At 46.0% G+C, this 10,866-nt stretch overlaps 1 pseudogene; it reads left to right on the top strand.

Annotated features, from left to right (window-relative positions):
* Positions 1-8,364: 8,364 nt before the first annotated feature.
* The window catches only part of LOC102761314, a 5,918-nt pseudogene continuing 3,416 nt past the window's right edge, over positions 8,365-10,866 (top strand).

Below are 10,866 nucleotides of genomic sequence, written 5' to 3'. Positions count from 1 at the left end.
ATGAGAGAGAATCATTGATTGGCTGCCTCCTGCACACCCCCCTTTGCAGATCAAGCCACAGCCTAGGCGTATGCCCTGACTGGGAAACAAACTGTGACTTTCTGGTTCATAGTTTGACACTCAACCACTGAGCCAAGCCAGCCGGGCAAATTCTACAGCTTTTAACTGCATTATCTGTGACAAGAAATCTTTTCCTAATATCACCTCTCCCTCCCTCCCATGTTTTCATGACAAATTCAATTTTATCAACTCTTTCATAGGTCATTTACAATACATAGTTATTGGGTCGTTCTTTTATAAGAAAACATTGAATTATGACATCACATTTCCTGCTACTCTGTTTCTTTGCTCTCTGACATAAAGATTACTTCATATGTAATCTTTTTGAAAACATTTAAAGCCATAATGAATGGTCCAAATTTAAGTTAAAATGTAACTTCAGGTTAAAATCATAATGAGATACCAACAGAATATAAAAAACATCCCCACCCCTACACATACAAAAAAAAAAAAAACCCTACAAAAAACAACCAACCATAAAAACAAGAACAACTATGCCAGTGCCAAGTTTGGGCAAGGCTGTAGAGCCACGGAAATTCCTGTATCAGTTGGTGGGAATGCAAAGTGACACAGCCATTTTGGGAAAGTGTCAGTATCTAAGAAAGCTGAGCTTATGATCCATAAATAAACGTAAATGTGCATGAAAAATGTCTGAGGTTGTTCTTGGCAGCTTTTATTTATAATAACTAGGAACTTGGTAGCAGTTCAATCCCCTTTAATAACAGAATCAATCAATTGTGGTATGTTCATACATACAATGGGATACTGTATAGAAATGAGAGGGCAGTGGGAAGCGTCCATGGTGCTGGTGATGTTTGATATCTCAGTCTCAGAGGTAGTTTTATGGGGGTATTTCTTTTAGAACAAATGATCAAGCTATAGACTTAAGATCTCTGCATATATTTTATACATCATAAAATAGTTATAAAATAAATAAGTATTGTTATTATTTTTTAAAAATCCAATGCCAGATGGTTGGAAATTTCTTGAGCCCATAATTAAAAGACACATTGCCATTTTGAAAATCCTAAAATATAGACAAAAGAAAAATGCACCTACGGTTCATGTATCCAATCATTTATATATTATTTTCATTGAGGTATAATTTATAAGTAAAAACTCACAGGTACCAAGTGTACAATTCAATGAGTTTTGATACCTGAACACTTTCATGTAAGTTTAACCACAATGAAGACATAGGACATTTCCATCACCTCTTGCAGTTTCCTTGTGCTTTTCCTAGTCAGTAGCCTGTTTCCCATTCCCAGAGGGAACCAACTGTTCATAATTACATCACCTCAGGTTAGGTGCGCTTGTCTTTGAACATCTCAAAAATAGCTTAATGCAATGCACATACTCTTCACTTAGCATTATGTTTTTTATATTCATGCAAATTATTGACTGTACCAGTAGTTAATTTTTTATTTTATTAATAGGCCATCATTTACTTTTTTCATTTCTCTGTTGAACATTTGCTTGTTTCCAGTTTGGAGTTATTGATAAATTTATTGTCTTTTCTTTCATGTTTGTGCCTAAATTAATAGTTATATATAATGTTATCTAGTGGTTCCAGCCCCATTTGTTGAAAACACACACACACACACACACACACACACACACACACTCCACAACAACACCCTTTCCTGCCTCTGTTCAATACTTTGCATCATCTATTGAAAATCAACCAGCCTACATGTATAGATCTACCAGGACTTTCAATTCATTTCCATTGATCTTCTTACTCTTATGCCATAACATACTATCTTACTGACTTTAGCTATAGAGTAAGTATTGAAATCATGTAGTGAGTATTGATCTTTTTATCTTTAGGTGATACTAATATGTTTGTGGACCTCCATACAATAGGGATAAGCTGCATCTACTGTCCTAGATGGTAGGCTGATTTTATGTTAAGTGAGAAATTATCACCCAGATTTCACAAAGCTCTCAGGTAATGCACCTTAAAATACAGAAGTGTCTACACTACCTAATAAAACTGTTACTACTGTTTGCCTGATGACTCTGTTGACATGTCCACCCTTTCCCTGAAGGTGGTTCTGAGTAGTAACTCTGACCATATTAAATAGTGGCTTTGGGGATATAGTAATTGATGAATATGCTTTTATTTATATTTTGATCCCCAATATCACCTTTAGCACACTTGTTGCCCCAAATATCCCCCTTTCTTTCTTTAATTCTTCAAGATTTTGTAATGTTTCACTTTTTTCTTGGTTATTATTATTTTTTTTATTTTTTATGCTACAAATAAAGATTGACCTTAAAGTAACTGGGTGGTCCCATTTTCCTTTTGTCAGCGATTGTGATTTCCCTGCAGGGTGAGGCGACCTGCTCCAGGGTGGGTGACCCTGCAGGAGTGGGGTCTGGCCTGGGCTGTGTGTCCCTCATCTGTAGTCTTAGCCTGGCCTGGGGTGTGTGGTGATTCCCCTCTGCCTCCTCGCTGCTGACTCCCTTCCTCCCTGCAGGGTGAGTATGGGGTGGGGAGTCCTGCTCACTCATTGATGGTGACGTGTGTCAGGCCTGTGAGAAAGGGGAGGATGAGCACGCCACCAGCATGTTCGTCCTGTGGCCCAGCTCTTCCTCCCCCGTCACACTCTGAGCTCCTTTGTGGGCGTGTGGGGTGGGCGAGGAGGGGGTCTGCCCCAGACAAGCGGAGGCTTGCCAACACCTCTACTTGATTGTGTAGTTTGTCAGCAATGGAAACGCTGTGTGGAAAGGCCAGGAATCTGCAACTTCCTGTCTGTGGTGGACAAAGGGGCTTTGTTTACCCCGGAGAACTAGTCTTCCAGCCACTGGCACTAAAAGCTTGGGGGCGGGGTTACGCTGAGATGGCTAATTCATACTGGGCGCTGTGAAGGCCGCCAGCGTGCCAGGGAAGGGGCGGCTGGCTGCTGGGCCAGGAGGAGGCTTGGGGTGTTAGCCAAGGGGAGACAGGAGAGGAGCCAGAGGAGTCTTCTGTGTCCTGACATGTCCAGCTCATTTCCTCCCGGGGCCTTCGCATGAGCTCTCCCTGGAGTACGCCCTCCCTCCAACACCTGCTCCCTCCACACTTCATCCAGCGCTTGTCCAAGGACATTATCTGTGAGGTTTTCCTGGAGCCCCTTCCCCCAAATGATTAAATATCTACCCCCACTATCCTCTATAGTGTCTCTGAGCGTTTTACCTGCTATGCTTAACATACCTATGAGGCTCCAGGTCCACCTTCAGCAAATAAAAGAATGAATTTTATACCAGGAACTCCCCAAATGACGAATGTATCTACTTGGTAATCAGTTTCCAGATATAGTAAGATAGCTGTCTGGATTCAGAAAGAGCTGTAATAACTAAGCAGTTCATTGGCTGAAGCTTTTATTCCACCCAAAGGAATGATCCTCAGATGGGCCTGACAGGTGTGGCCTCCTCTTGCAATGAACTGATGCTGGGCTGTCCTCAGGTGTCACCAGAGTCCCCGCAAGCACATCTGGGGAGGGAAACACAGGGGTTTGGTAAAGTCATTAATCTGGTGTGAAGAGTCACCGCCATGATTTCCTTTTTACGTGGAATCTGTTTCTTTCTCTCTTTTTTGTCTTTCCACCCTCCCCCCCACTGTCCTCATCCATAGGTGCATGACTTTTGTCCAGTCTCTTCCCGCATCCCCCACACCCCTCCCTGCCCCAAGAACAGTGAGTCCACTCCCTTTCTATGCCCCTGATTCTATTATAATCACCAGTTCATTCTGTTCATCAGATTTTTTATTCACTTGACTTTTAGATTCACTTGCTGATGGCTATGTATTTGTTGTTCATAATTTGTATCTTTACCTTTTTCTTCTTCTTCCTCTTCTTAAAGAATACCTTTCAGCATTTCATATAATACTGGTTTGGTGGTGATGAACTCTTTTAGCTTTTTTTTTTATCTGTGAAGCTCTTTATCTGACCTTCAATTCTGAATGATAGCTTTACTGGGTAAAGTAGTTTGCTGGTTGTAGTTTCTTGCTATTCATCCCTTTGAATATTTCTTGCCATTCCCTTCTGGCCTGCATAGTTTCTGTTGAGAAATCAGCTGATAGTCATATGAGTACTCCCTTGTAGGTAACTGACTGTTTTTCTCTTGCTGCTTTCTTCAAGCAAAATGATGAAAGCCGTTATCAGTGAGACAAGATTCATTTTTTAAACTACAGACATATGGCAGCTTACTTAACGTGAAAACATTGTGCTTGAACCATCCATGTGTATTTTAAAAGAATTTTTAAAAGAAAGGCTGTAGAAATGTTAATTGCCCTATTTTGTTTGTTAGTTCATTTGAAACCTGAATAATTTTGTTAACCAGTGTCACCCCAGTAAATTCAATACAAAAAGAAATGAAAAAAGATAATAAATGATCTGTGCTGGGCCTGTGTGCCTGATCAGGCTCGGGCAATTTCTAACTAATTGAACTGATCACTGTGAGACCGTCCCACTTTGTAGAGAAGAAAAGCAGGCAAACTGGCCCCATCTAGGTCTTTCATGGATCCCACTTATTAAGCTGTGATTGGCTCAGCCACAGAGCCAAGCACATCGCCATCTCATTCATTCGCTCACAAAGTATTTATTGATTACCTGCCACATGCCAAGCATTTTTCTAGGGGTTGGGGAATCAGCAGTAACTAAAGCAACATATTTGCCCTCATTGTGCTTTCATTCTAGTGGGGGAGACAGACACTATCAGAATAAACGAAGCATACAGTGTGTTACAAGGTGACACGTACTATGGAAAAAGGCAGAGAAAGGGGAAGGGGGTGCCATATAGAATGAGGTCATCAGGGTAGCTCCCAGGTTACTTTTGGGCAAAGATTAAAGGAGGTCAGGGGCCCAGCCGGTACAGGGACAGGCTGAGCAGAGATTTCTAGCATGTCTGAAGAGGAGCCAGAAAACCAAAGTGTCTGGACCCCCGTGAGCAAGGGGGAGCAGTAGGGATGAGCCAGACAGGAAAGGGGGTGACTGTCACTTAGGGCTTGTGCCCATGGAAGGACCCTTGTGCACTGTTTTGAGTGAAACATGAAGCCAATCCAGGGTGTTACGGAGGAGTCACATGATATGCTCACAGTGTAAAAGGATTCCTGAATTGAATTCATTGACAGCCTGTGTTATTTTGGCCAAAACATCAAAATAAAATAGAAAAGGGCTTGCAGGTCCTGGGTATAGTGGGGAGACCGATGCCAACCCTTGTACAGGTGGCTAACACCCATCGCTGTCTAAAGCCTCTGCTTTGCTCAGCAATGCCAATCCTGGGGCAAAGGGTGTGGGCCCTGGAGCCAGCGTGGCTCCAGTTCTAGGTTCTCCACTGCTCCTTCTTTTGGCGCCCCTGGTTGCAGGAGGAGGGTGGACCTGGGAAATGGAATATTCAAGCTTATACCCCGAGGAGCTATGCTTGGTCCCAACAGACGCATTCTAGAGAATGCATGCTGCGATTGCCTGAATCAGTCTTCGCTTCTCAACATTGGTCTTGGTGCAATTATTCATTTCATGGCTCATGGTCAGTGGTTTCTACAAAACCTGTGGCTTCCTGGCATGATTTTTTGAGTTGTTTTAAATTTGAGAAATAGCCTGGGAGATGTAGTTTGAGTGTAAACTTTTGATGTTGAAATCACGGGGATTGTTCTTTGTCCTGAAGACAGTAAGGTCCTTGGCCAGAGGCTTATGACAAGTGGGATGGGCATCCAAAGGCTTTGGGAGATGGAAACGCTAGAGCAGATTTATCCTGTGAGGAGACTCACCCACCTCCTAACTGTGTCCCCCCAGAAGGTCTAGAGGGCACCTAGGGGGCACTATACTCACCAAGGCCGGAGGGGAAATGCGTTTGTGTGAGTGTGTGTATGCACACACGGGATAGCTCTCTCTGAAGGTCGTGTTGCAGGGGGTGACCATTCTGGCTACCTGGCTGGTGGCTAGTGAGGCCTGGCATGCTGCATAGCGAACTTGATGTAGCAGACAGTAGCAGGCAGGGAAGGGCAGGGAGGAGAAAACTGGTCCCAGTTCTGTCATTACCTCCCTGGGTGTCTGGGAAGTCACTTTGCCTTCTGAGTCTCGGTTTTCTCATCTTTAAGAGGAAAGGTTGGGCAGGAAGTCAGTGATTCTCAGCTTTGGCTGCATATTGCAGTCACTCAGGGAACGTTAGTGCTAATGTCCGGGTGCCAGACTGGAGATCGTGATTAGCTCGGCAGGGGTGGGGATCTAACTCTACTGTCTTTGGCATGTCCCCGGGACTCAAACATGCATCAGGGTGAGCCCCACCAGATGCGCTCATGGCTGAGACCCCTCCAGCTCTGACGGGCCCAGTCCCCACAATTGTCCTCATTGAGAGAGAGAGTCTGGCACATTTGAATTCAAAGCTGCAAAGGGCCTTTGAGGAGAACCCCCCCACGCCCCCCGCTCAAACTCCTGCTTCTAAAATTAAAATCTGCAGTATTTCTCCTTTAAGGAAGAAATTTGACTAACCAGCCTGCAGAGAGGGTGGGTTGAAGAAGAGCCCAAATATTTGCTCTCGGCATTTCCATGATATTTTTCAGGGCTGCTCAAAGATCTGTCCACCATATGTGTCTGTGTCTGAGACACAGGCCAGAATCTGTCCTTGTGTTTAATATAGACCCTGCCATATGCCTGTTATCCTTCTATCAATTCAGAAAGAAACCCAGACTTTTGCTTGCTGAAGGATGCTCTCACTTCTTGGTCTTATCTCTACCTGCTTCTCCACCTAGCCTTTGAAAAAGGGTTGCTCCCATTCTGTGAACAGTGGGATTGGTCCTGGTTTCTGAGCCTGACATAGTCATGAGCTAGCTGTGTGACCTTGAATGGGTACCTTTCCTCCATGGCCTCTGTTTTCTCAACTTCTGAATGTGTAGCTACAAAGCATCTTATGGATAAAGTGCTCTATGCTAATGCTATTGTAGGAAACCTTATTTATTCATCCAGAACATTAAGCTGAGCTACCTTTCTGAAGAAAAATGGACTCCACGTTGTTGCAAAGCGCTTGTGCTCATTGATGACTGAGGGGAATTTATGGAGAGCATGTTTCCAACTTGGTCAACCTCAAAAGAACGGTGGGCCTTTCCCACCCCCGGTCCCAGGCAACAATACAGTAAGCCCAGCGTAGACGCACTTAGAGCAAGGGCTACTAGATGGCGCTGTTTCCCCAGGTTTCCAGGCAGTCTGCGTTTTAGCAGATGGCTTTCGGAGGAGAATTAACAATTAATGTCCACCGTATCAGCCAAAACCTGCAGAAAATATGTTATACTCCAGAAACCACAGAGAGCTGAGATTGCTCAAAGATGCCCTGCCGCCAGCCTGGTCCTCTGCTGGCCAAAAATGTAATCATACACAGCCTGCCCCGTGCACAAATCGGTCCCACAAACAAGGGACACTAATAACAAGGGTAAATAAGGAAGATTATAGTACATGATTTGTGTGCTTGTTGCCTCAGCTTTATTACATTTTATTCGGGAAGCTTCTCTGCATATAATAGTTACAAAACAATTACCACTGGGCTAGCGGGTGATGATAAGGCAAAACCAATTCTGATGCGAGTTCGCTTTCCAACAGTAAAAGAGGAAACCACCGGATGAGACACACGCTGTTCTTCTGAGTCCGTATGGACGCTTCTAGGGTGTCACAAATCTGCGGTGGCAGGCAGGAGAGGGTTCTTGTGTTCCGCCGACCTTTACGCTTCTATAATAAGGATTTGAATACCGCAGATACCAGCCTCTTCATCAAAAGGCAAAGGTGTTCTTTGTCAGCAAGGACAGTGTTGGGGAGGTCAGGACGAAGGAAGGGCGAAGAGGTCATGGGGCCCATTCTTAGCTCTGCTTCTTGCATTTCCCCTTCAGTGTTGGTAGCCCGCATTATCATTATTTCCAATGATGCTTGGTGGGGTGGCGGGACCGTAAGCCTCCCCTGGAGGCCAGCCCTTTAGGGGAGGAGGGAGCCATAAGGTCTGCTTCCCTGCCTGGCCTTTGATGGCCCTCCATCTTGCAGATGTGGGCATATTGAGGGGGTGGCTAGGAGAGCCCTCAGGGCCGTGCTCTGAAGTACCAACCCCGCACCTTCTGCAGTGCTCCCCTCCCCTGCTGGCTGACTCCTGACTTCTCTCTTGCCCAGAACCAGCCATCTGTCAAAATTAAATCGTTAACGGCTTCACCCTCCCTCTGCCACTCCGTTTCCAGCTCAGTTTTGCAGGCTGGGGAGACAGAAGGAAGGAAACCCGGGCATTTTCTTCATGTCTCTTTTCTGGTTGAATCCTGCCTTTTGTGTATTCATGGTGTGCATTGTGTAGATGGAGGAAAATGTCCCCAGTGCCAACATCTCTGGTGTGCATCCAAAACTGAGTATTTTCAATCAACAGCATCAACACCGCAGACCCCAGCTGCTGAGAGGGTGAGTGTGTGGGGGGGGTGGGGGGGGGGAGGTGCACAGCAGAGCATCACCCCTCCTGGCAGCGAAAAGCGAGGCCCTTTGACCGGAGGCGGGCGCCAATTACTATTTTAACTGCCCTCCCCCACAGCCCCAGAGGCAGCTGGAAAGGAAAGCACACACTGGGAGTCCCCGCAGCGTCGTGCTGGCTCCTAAGGCGTCAGGCATTTGCCCATCTGGTGAGGCCTCCAGAGCAGAGGGCCTAATTAAGTGTCAGCTGGCCACCTGAGAAGGCTTCGTGGGCCTCCCTGGCTTCCCCCTCCTCCAGGAAGGACTCAGCTCTCCCAGCTGCAGATCTCTGGAGCTTGTTTGATTGAGCAGCTGCTCTGGCTAATTATTGGACAGCAGGGTCCCCAGGTGGCTGCCTCAGACTGGAGGGGATGGGCGGAGAGAGGGCTGAGGAACATAAAGGGACAAGGAGGGGAACAATAGCAGGGGTGGTGAGAGAGGGGTCAGAGGAAGAAGAAGCAGAGCTGCATGAGCATCACCTGAGCTGGGAGACCCGCGTAGATCCAAAGGTGGGCCCATCCATGGGAGAACGCCCTGTCCCCCCACTCCCCACCTCTCACCTCCCACCACACCGTGATACTCTATGTTCCTGCCCTTTGCTTCACTTTTAGCATCTCCTTCCACCCAGCCTTGCTCCTTCAGTCCAGGGACTAGCCAACAGTTTTTTCATTGGGAGAACATGGCCATAGAGGCCTGAAGTGGGGGCAGAAGGAGGAGGATAACCCAGAGGCTTGAAGAAGAGGATGGTGTTCAAATAAAAATTATTCTTTGCCCTTGTTGGACTTTTGGACATGCAAGCATGTATGTGTTTTAAGGTGTTTTGCACCCTGTGCCCCTCAACCATGGTGGTTGTGCGGTTGCTGATATCCATGGCAGGCTCTGCCCACTACTTCTTGGGTGTTTTCCCCTGTCTCTGGGCAATCACCCCATGACATGAGACAAATGGGAAGAATAAGGGGACAAATTAAGGGGAAACAGAATGGGAAGTAAAACCATTCACAGCAGTTGTACTGGCAAAAAGTACAACCTCCAGGTTACTGATGCCCTGCTTTGACCTTCACTTACTTAGAAGCGAGGCTGAGCCACTGAGACACTTACTAGTAATTCCATGGTTTTCTCTCTTGTACTGGAGGATCACCAGGAGCAATAAGATTGTGTTGAGTGAGACTAGGGCTAGGTCCCTGGACTCCAGTTTACTATCTGGACCTGCGACCATGGGTAAATCATTCTGTTTCCTCTGTCCTCCATGTTCCCACTGGAAAATGTCAGAGAATGCTTCTCTCAGTGTGCCAGAAGTTACCCTTTCCTGAGCATATTAGAGGTTAGAATCTCATGTCACTATATTTGGCTTAACAGGGCTCAAGAGGAAATGGCTTTCTCCCCGCCTAACCCCAAACTGCCACAATGTGATCGATCAAAGGCAGTTTTGCTCTAGGAAAAGGAAAACTGGTAGATGGAGAACAGATGTTTTGAGACTGATCATGTGTGCCCCAAACATCAGAAGGGTGTGCTGTACAGATGTGCACCAGTTGTTGACAGCTGTAGCAGGAATTAAAAGGGTGGTGGGATTTTCAAAGTGACAGGAAGATAATCTCATTAAGCCGTTGATGTCTTGTCTGGTTCCCACATAACTGTAGGCCCATCCCTTGTGAATCCAGGGATGATGTGGGAAGCCTCAGCCTGCCATAGAAGGATTCAGAGATTTGGATCCGTCAGACAAGAGTCACAACGTTGAGCAACTCTCTTCAGAACACTAGAATCCTTTAATTCCATTCATGGTCATCTTTGGCTCCTTTGAAAGTCCTCTGGGCACAGAGTGGACCCAGTGGAGGGAGAGGGGGAAGCAAAGGAGGAGAATCATCCTCCTAATGGGTGTCAGCTTTCAGCGGGGTGTAGAATGGTGGGAAGTTGGATTTCGTCTGTCTTAGAGGAAGGGTCATTATTTTAAAATTACTCTGGGGACCAAGATAAATCCTAGAGAATAGTTGTTACTGTTTACTGCAGGTCCCTAAGCATCCCCGATTTATCCTTGAGGTCCAATAGAAAATGGTCAGATCTTGAAAGCTTATAGATTCTGCAGGGGGATTTGGTGGCCTCAAGAGGCTCACTATGTCACTGTGGTGGCCACCTCTCCAGGGTCTCTGATGGATGGAAACCAATCCTCTGCTTGACTAACTCCCAACAAAAGTTGCCCAGGGCATTTTACTGTGGGCAGTTCAAGTGGTGAGAGAACCATTCCTTATTGTGAGCTAAAATCTGCTTCCTTGAAACTTCTCTCGCTAATCATAGTTCTACCCTCTGGAACAACGCAGGGTAAGTATAATGCCTTTTTCAGGTGAAAGCTCTGCATCTTTCC

This window comes from Myotis davidii, unplaced genomic scaffold (genome assembly GCF_000327345.1).
Source record: "Myotis davidii unplaced genomic scaffold, ASM32734v1 scaffold378, whole genome shotgun sequence".
NCBI classification, from domain to species: Eukaryota; Metazoa; Chordata; class Mammalia; order Chiroptera; family Vespertilionidae; genus Myotis; species Myotis davidii.
This window is presented reverse-complemented; position numbering and strand designations above follow the sequence as displayed.